This window comes from Rosa rugosa, chromosome 7 (assembly GCF_958449725.1).
Source record: "Rosa rugosa chromosome 7, drRosRugo1.1, whole genome shotgun sequence".
Lineage (NCBI taxonomy): Eukaryota > Viridiplantae > Streptophyta > Magnoliopsida > Rosales > Rosaceae > Rosa > Rosa rugosa.
The window spans coordinates 22,754,328-22,763,337 of NC_084826.1; positions in this window are offsets into that span (position 1 = coordinate 22,754,328).

Here is a 9,010-nt window from a genome sequence, read left to right on the forward strand (position 1 = left end):
AACGATGCCACCTTTGGTGTGTCGAGCACACGGCACACAATCTCGAGCGCGCCTCCACCTATCGCGATTATTCAAATCAATTGCGTGTGTTGGCCTCTCTGTTATGTTGGCTTCCTCTTGATGGGTACGGATCTGCCATGGCAAATTTCCTCTGGGTTTCTTTTGGTTGGTGAGGGCGGCCACACAGAGGGTGGCTAAAGGGTGATCTTTGTTTTTGATGCGATGGATCTCGGATGCATTGGTCCTGAGTGATGTCGGCGTTGATTCTACTATGGGCAATGTATTTGTCACGCCCCTGATTTTTAACACAAATAAAAATCGATATATAATATCATAATTATACATGCGTGATCATTCAGTCATCAATACAAATTACCTGGAAACTTTTTCCCTTTAAACTAAATACATATTGATGCCCTGAACCCACTATGTCAATATTGACCCGCTCCGTAGAGTCATATATTACATAAGCTTACGAATTAAATTGTCAACAACAAAATAAAACGTAAATGCTCCTCAGAGTTTACTACACAACGGAAGTCTTTATCAACAGTAAGTCACAAAAATGGCTTCCTACCTTAAAGCTGCAAAGGCTCTACCTCAGCTTCAGCCACGATTATCCTGACATGCATAATTAATCCCTACACCGTTTGAATAGTGCACCGGGTTGTCACACAACAAACCCGGTAAGCTTTTGCAAGACCGTATGAGTAACTCAAAACAGTCAACACAACTCACACCAGAAATAAGGAAAACAACTCACGCTTTGATCCCTTAAAACACGAAATAAAGGAGAATAACCCACCCTTAATTTCATTTCAAATCGAAATAAAAGAAAGCAACTTACACCTTGGTTTCTTTTAAAAAGAAACATAGAAAGCAACACACTCATTGGTTTCTATCAAATATAAAATAGAAAACAACTCACACCTTGAATTCTATCAAACGTACCATAGAAAGCAACTCACACTTTGATTTCTATCAATCGTACCATAGAAAGAAACTCACACATTGATTTCTATCAAATCGTTAATAAGGAAAACAACACACACCTTGTTCCCTAAAAACACGTAATCTCATGAGGCACAAAGACCCCTGCGACGAGGTTTGTGCTCTCCTCATCTACAATCACTTGAAAGAAGTCAGGTCAAAGGACACCCCCGACGACTGCACCCGAACGGTGCTGGCACGCCCACGCAAGAAAAGAGACTGTTGACCAGCTCAAGAAAAACTGGAGCCAAACATTTTGGCATGCCCAGTGGGACATTATCTTGGTAAGGGGTTGTGAATCATAACGGAGTAGGTGAAGTCTCTTTTGTTAATATTGGCCTAAACTCCTTATTGGTGCCTAGTTCAGGTCCCTTAAGGTTAAGGGCGGCTTTTATTAACACTTGTTGAACTGTCTTCACACTTATGACCTTTCTCATCTTAGGAAGTATAACATATGTGAAATGGTGTCTAGAAAGGAGACAACGTTCATGACAGGTTCTTGAATCCAGAAGTGCGTGCAAATAGGCCTAAACCACTAAGTGGAAGTAGCTCATGCCAAAATGGATTCTGCCTCTCTTGTTCGCCCTCCCCCGCCTGGCCATTTCAGTAAGGTTGCCCAAAGGATTTGAAAGAAAATTTGTGTCTAGGCGACTATACTTGGGCCGCATTTCTAAACCTTGATTCACAACGTCTTATTGAATTCAGCTACTTATTCAATTCAGACATCCAGAAGCCATTGGGAAGTCAAGCGCAAACCCTTATCAAGTAGATTGTCGAGGTCTTTTTGACGAACAGGTAATCCAAAGATTTTCTCTCCACTCACCGTCATCTGACATGTCAAGCAAACCGGGAGGAAGTCAACAGCCCACTACTGAGGGCAACAATGATCATATTATCCAGTCCGCTGGAACTGGTAATGCATCCAACACCACTCAGGTGGTGGGAGGCAAAATCTTCTTGGATGGCTTCGTGCCCATTCCTATGCCACCAAATGTGAGCATAGAGGAGAAGCTTGCCATCTTCCAGCAGAACAATGCATCGTACTATGAAAAGACAAGCAAAGGGCTCGTGGAAGAGCGATGAAAGATTGACGACCTTGTTAATCAGGTCCAAACCCTAGGGCAAGGATTGCAGCAGACGCAGGAGCGTTTGGATAGCATGTCTCAGCGAAGCCAAGCGAACCACGATCAGCTCGTGACCTTGATTAATGACCAGGCCACCCAGAACAAACACATCGCAACCGACGTCGTGGCTATGCGCAAAGATGGGTCCAATCTCGCGACCCAAGTTGCCGTGCAGAGAGCCGAATTGGAACAGGCCAAGGAGGTTTTGAAGAAAGCATTGGGAGATCCCAATGCCATCCTTGGTTCTCTTGGTCAACCTGCTGGAACAGGCAAGTATGTACCACTGAATGCTCGCGACAAGGCCAGCAGCAATACTACTACATCATCTGCTACTACCACAGCTGCGTCTACCAAAGCCATAAAAAAAAGCATTGGTGATTGGCGACAAAGACAAGGCCACACCACCGGCTGGACAAAAGAGCAAAAGTCTGAAATTCGGCGACGGCAGCCTGGCTGATCCCATTGTGTTTGTTCAATATGACAGTGATGGGGCAGAGAATGTTTACCAAGAGCTCCCAGGGAATTACTACGGGATTGATCAGACGGGCATTCCGATCAAGATCACTGCTTTGGCCAAGGATGTGTCCGCACCAAGAATTACTCTTCAACAGCCCAATATTCCCCGGGTCGTTCACCCGAGAGATGGAACAGCGACTACTAGCCACGCGGTGCCTCCTTTGCAAACGGCCCATCAGACGGCGGCTGCACCTCCTCTTCCTAGCCCAAGTTATGTGCGACGTGAAGAGGTGGAGGAGATTATTAGGTTGGCTAACCCTAGGGCCCACCTCGATGGGGTTTATGAAGGGCCTTTCCCGCCACACATCATGCTCGCACCTTTCCCCAGAGGCTATAAGAATATCATATTTTCTACTTTTTCAGGGGAAGACACCGAGAACGCGGCAACTCATCTAGCCAGGTTCAAGGTGCAATGCGGCCAGTACCAGAATGATGACAGCCTCAAGTGCAAAATATTTGGCACTTCTTTGTCTGGAGCTGCTTTTACATGGTTCTCTAAACTCCGCCCAGGGTCGGTGGCAAATTGGTCAGCAATGGAGAAACTCTTTACAGAGACTTTCGGAGCTATAGAGCCTGAGGTTGATTTGGCTTCCCTTACCCAGATGTCCCAACAGCCTACTGAATCTGCGGTTGCTTATCTCCAAAGGTTCCAGATTCAGAAGGCTAAACTAAACATGGTTCTGCCAGAAAGAGAATTGGTTAAGCTGGCAATCAAGGGCTTGGAACCGCGCTAGCGAAAGAAGCAGCATGGTAGCATGATACAGTCAATGGGCTACCTCATTATTGAGGTAGGTAGCTTCGAGCATCTCCTCAGAGAAACGGATGCTAGGAAGAATGCGTCCAAAGGAACTTATGTGCCTGGAAAACACCGTATGGTGGCTGCCCTGAACTACCAGCCAGCCACTTATGATCCCTATAGGCGAAGAGGTTTTCCAGGATAACGATGAGGAAGAGGAGAATGATGTTTCCGCTTTTGAGCTGACAGGAAGAAAGAACCCCGCCTTGAAACAGTTGAAAATAACCAAGGAACTAGTCAAGATCAAGTCTGTGCCTTCACCAAACCTGAGTTCGCGACGTATACCTATGACGCCAATAAAGCGCATGAGAAATTAGATGAAATGATAGCCGCGAAGATGGTAAAGACTGACTTTGGACCTTTTCCTCGCCCCGATCAGCTAAAAGGAAAAAAGTATTGAAAATTCCATAATCTATGGAACCACAACACGGCTGACTGTGTTAAGTTGAAGGACCAGATTCAGGTATGGCTCAATAATGGTAGTCTGCAGGTGGAGACTCCGGCGACCGCAGCACCGCTGGTTGATTTGAATCCCTTCCCTGACACCGGGGTCAATATGGTTGATGTAGCTTGGACCAAGAAGGGCCAGAGGAGGCCAACCCTGGACCTGACGACCAGAGGACAAGAAGAAAAGAATAAAGAGGATGTCCCAGCAAAGAAAAAGGGCAGGCCTGTCAGCGAAGCCTCATCAGTGGTCTTATGTTCGCGATGCAAGGTGGAATGTGGCATCCAGGCGTCACATGAAGATGTTGAGCAGACATTTCGTTTTGGCTCTTTTCCGCCAATTAAGTGGACTTCGCTGGCGCGAAACTATCAGCCTTCTAGCCCAAGAGCGAGAGACAAGATAGAGCCGCCATCATCCCCAAAGGATTCCAACTTGTTTAATAAGTTAAAGGCTGCTGCAGTTGAACAGAAACAGGTGGGGAAGCCTAAAAGCGATGTTTGGACCAAACCATACATACCGCCGTCTTCAACGTCTTCTCTCAAAGAAGGTAAGTGGTACACCTGAGAAAAGGGGAAGGCGGTAGAAATCAGCCCTTCTAAGAAAAGGAAGTTGCAACCCAGGTTTGGAGAAGCCAAGCGAACATTAGAGGCTCTAGATCAGGGTTTAATCAAGCCTTCGCAATTGGTTAAGTCTCCTCAGCAATATCAGAAGGAGATGGAGGCGCTAGCTGCTAAGCCTTTAGTGGCTCCCCGCAGCTTTCAGAAGCAAGTAAGCTCAGCATCAGGGGGGTCTAAGCCCAGCGTCTTCTGAAGGATCACCAAAGAAAAGACACCTCCGCCGGTTAGGAAGGAAAGTTCTCCAAATAGGCGTCCAAGCATCCGACGCAGGTTGTTTCGCGACAAGCCTGAAACCAAGTCCTCAGTTTTTGAAAGGCTGGGGGGCAAGGACAACGCCTCAGACACCTTGCAATGGAGACCTAAGAAAGTTCAAAGCTTAGTGGTCGTTCTCCCAGAGGAAGTGCCAGCGGCGAAACAAATTTCAGAGTCGCTGAACCAGGTTCCCATGGAACAGGAGCACGAACATGCCAAGGCGGTGATCCCCGCAGAGGAATCATTGATTGCTTTCGTGGCTAAAAAGTTAAACGCCGAAATCCTAGCAGACGAACCCAACCTCAATCTTGATGATGACATGGACGAGACAGAAATGGTGGATACCTCTTGCAATATGGTTTATGTGCTTCCTGCTAAGTATGCCTTACCAGTCGCTGCGCAGGAATGCGTAAAAGCTGACGCGATCAGAGAACAGCAGTTGCAGATCACTTCAGCAGCAACAACGCCGGTGAAAGAAGCAGTGTTCCTTGAAACTGAAGATGCTAACAGCAAGGGTTTCTTCATGAGCTTCACAAGACCCACGCCTGCCATGGTGCAACACATGCGACCTTTGTCTATCACCGCCGATGTAAACGGCATCAAGGTTAGCAAGATCATGGTAGACACAGGCGCTGTCGTCAACGTCTTGACCACCAGAACCATGCATCTGCTAGGGATCAAGAAAGAGAAGATCCAATCCACGTCCCTTATGTTAAAGAACTTCGCGGGGACTGTGACCAAAACATTGGGTTTGATTTTCCTACGAGTCAAGGTGGGTCTAGCAGAAGGGGTTTACGCTTTCTTTGTTACAGATTGCTATGCGGCATATAGCGCAATTCTGGGCCGCGACTGGATCCACAGGAATTATTCTGTCCCATCCACCCTTCATCAGGAGCTGATCATATGGGACAGAGTCGCAGACAAGGCGGAAATTGTCAAAGCAGACCCGCGACCTTTTTCGGTGTCTTCCAGCTACGTGGACGCAAGGTATTACCTAGAAACAATCTCTCCTTTACAAGTCGTTGGTATTAATGATAAGGGCCGCCCCACAGGGGTGACGACCTCTGAATTGGCACAATGGGGGCTCGCGGTCTCAAAAAATGACCTCTAAAGGCCTGGATATGCGGTGCCATCTCCAAGTGTTAATTAATGGATCACGACCTCATGGAGGAAGAGGTAGCGGCCTTTCGTTCTTTGTATGATAGATTGTCTTCATATTTGATCGAAAAAGAGGCATATGCACAAGTAGCGACATTGGAATACATCGACGAAGAATTCTCCGATCAGGAGGAGGAAGAAGAGCTTATCCGATTGGCTCCAGCAGAATTGGATGATACACCGCCAAAGGTTAGAGATCCTACAGAAAAGGTAAATTTGGGCAGAGAAGCGAAGCCAATAGAAGTGGCAATAAGCTCAAAATTAGAGTCTGATGAAAAACAAGGGCTCATCAATTTATTGCGGGAATATAAGGATTGTTTCGCGGAGAAATATGAAGATATGCCCGGATTATCTCCTGACTTGGTCTGCCATAAACTGCTGACTATCCCAGATCAAAATCCGGTGAAGCAGGAGTCTAGGCGAATGAACTCAGAAACCCAGGTGTTGGTTAAGTGATAGGAGCATAATTATGTGATATTAATAGCGTTAATCTCTATACTTTCTTTGTTAGTTTAGTATATTTTCTAGTTATTTACGTTGTTTATTTGTTTTATAGGTATCTTGGAGTAAAGAAGGAGAAAAGAAGTAAAAGAGGGATTGAAAGGCAAAATCGGGAAATCTGCCTGTGCAGATCAGTTAACTTCGACAGAGCACTGAGACCAGCTCAGAACGATCCAGATGATGATCTTTATATTTATAGAAAGCCTCGGATGTCTAGTTTCCAGATCTTTTTACGGTTCGTCAATATGATTTTTCTAGAGGAAGTTATGACCGATTTAGTACAAGAAGGTCAGGCTGCGCGTGAATCTGAGGTTGGACGGGAATTTATGTTTCGAAGCCCAAATCAGACCGAAAAGCCCGAGGACGAGTTTGTGCTTCATATATCAGCTCAATATAGACAAATGGCATGATGTGAATGGTTGGAATGAGTCATCAAGTTCAAGAGCCAATAGGAAAACTCCACCTAAGCACGCTAACCCTAATTCTTTTAAGTTTTGGATTTCCTACACAACAAGAAAGATGGAGGCAACCTCTAACCATATAAAAGGAGATGATTCTGCAGCAGCTCTCTCTCTCTGGCTCTCTCTGCCTCCCCTTCTTTAGTTTGTTTTGTTTCTTCTATGTTTAACTAGTTTTTATTAGTTAGGGGGCTGCTTGAAGCCCCTAGACATGAACTACAAGATGATTTGACTTTTGATTTTATTTTCTTTTAATTCAAGATGAGACTTTTGTTTACTGCTTTTCCATTGATGAATTCTTGCTTGTATGCTTTGAGTGCACGCTTAGTATGCATGTTAGGATTCTACCGCTTTGATTGTTTGATGCATGTGTCAATAGTTGGACTCCTCAAACCTTCTAGAGAAGCAATTGTTAGTTTTCACTATCAAGTAAAATAAGTCCTAGGTTTAGCAAGGCGCTAAGTTTATTGCGATGCCTAGTGATGTCTCAAACTCTTTTAGACCTTAATGATCTCTGCATGTTTAATCTAATAAGCGTACCTTTAGGTTGCATTGCTTGGGAATAGTCTAGGTGTAGAGCACTTCCTGCCTAGCGTACGAAGTAAGAAAGGGTAATAGGTTGTGTTCAAGCGTACCGAGCCAACCTGAGCATCTTCATCTAGATTAATTGAATTAGGATTGAACAAATTATCTTGTGTGTGATTGTCCGGGGTGGATGCATCTTCCCTAACTATCTTCATCATATTGTTTTCAAACCATCTTAAAACCAGTTTTTGTTATTTTCAGCTTCTGTACTCTATATTTTCGTATTTGTTTAGAATAGTAAATCAATTCCGAATAATACCAAATTTTGTGTGCTAGACTCCCTGTGTGTCTAGTATATCTCTGTAAATTTTCGTAATTTTCTGAGTAGTTCAGATTAGGTTTTCAATTAGGTTTTCGACTGCTGTTCGCTAGGAACAGTGGTCACTTTTGTGACATTGTTTTGAGTAGTTATAACCTTAGTCCTCTGCGGGAAAGACCCTTGTTTACCCTTGCTACAATTGACAATCTTAAGTGTGAATAAGGAAAATCAATAGCTTATAAATTTAGCTATCATTAAGGAGGAAGTCGAGAAGATGCATAAGTCAGGAATCATCAGGGTAGCTAAGTATAATCAGTGGCTATCCAATGTTGTTCCAGTTCGAAAGAAGAATGGCAAAATGAGGGTGTGCGTCGACTACCGCGATCTCAATAAGGCCACTCCCAAAGACGTTTACCCCATGCCGGTAGCAGACATGTTGGTGGACGCAGTAGCTGGTCATGAACTTCTCTCCTTTATGGACGGAACTGCCGGTTACCATCAGATTCCAGTGGCGGAAGAAGATAGACACAAAACTGCTTTTAGATGCCCAGGTTTCGCAGGAGTTTTTGAATACGTGGTCATGCCTTTTGGTTTGAAGAATGCGGGAGCCACGTATCAGCGAGCAATGAACCTAATCTTCCATGACATCTTAGGGAAGATTCTAGAGGTTTATATAGATGACGTAGTCATTAAATCCAAGTAGCGGTGTAATCACATTGCGGATTTGCGAAAAGTTTTCGAATGTATGCGGTGTCACAAGCTAAAGATGAACCCTGCGAAATGTGTGTTTGGGGTTCAAGCAGGTGATTTTTTGGGATTCATTGTACATCAGAAAGGCATTGAAGTATCAGAAGATAAAGCTAAAGTAGTTCTCAATGCCTCACCACCGCGAACAAAGAAGGAGTTGCAAAGGTTGTTGGGAAAAATCAATTTCCTACGACGATTTATTTCCAATTCCGCCGGCAAGATTCAGCCTTTTTCTGCTCTACTAAAGCTGCAAGGACAGACAAAATTTGTGTGGGAAGTGAAGCATCAAGAGGCCTTTGATAGCATAAAGGCCTAACTAACCAATCCACTAGTTCTCGTTCCTCCGAAACCAAACCAACCGCTCAAACTCTACATCTTAGTGGCAGAAGCTTCAATAAGCAGCCTGCTGGCACGAAACGACGAAGCGGGAGTGGAGCATGCCATCTTCTACCTTAGCAGAACGTTAACATATTGCAAAACTAAGTACACACCAATGGAAAAGCTATGTTTAACGTTATACTTCTCTGCATGTAAGCTGCGCCACTACATGTTGTCATTTACT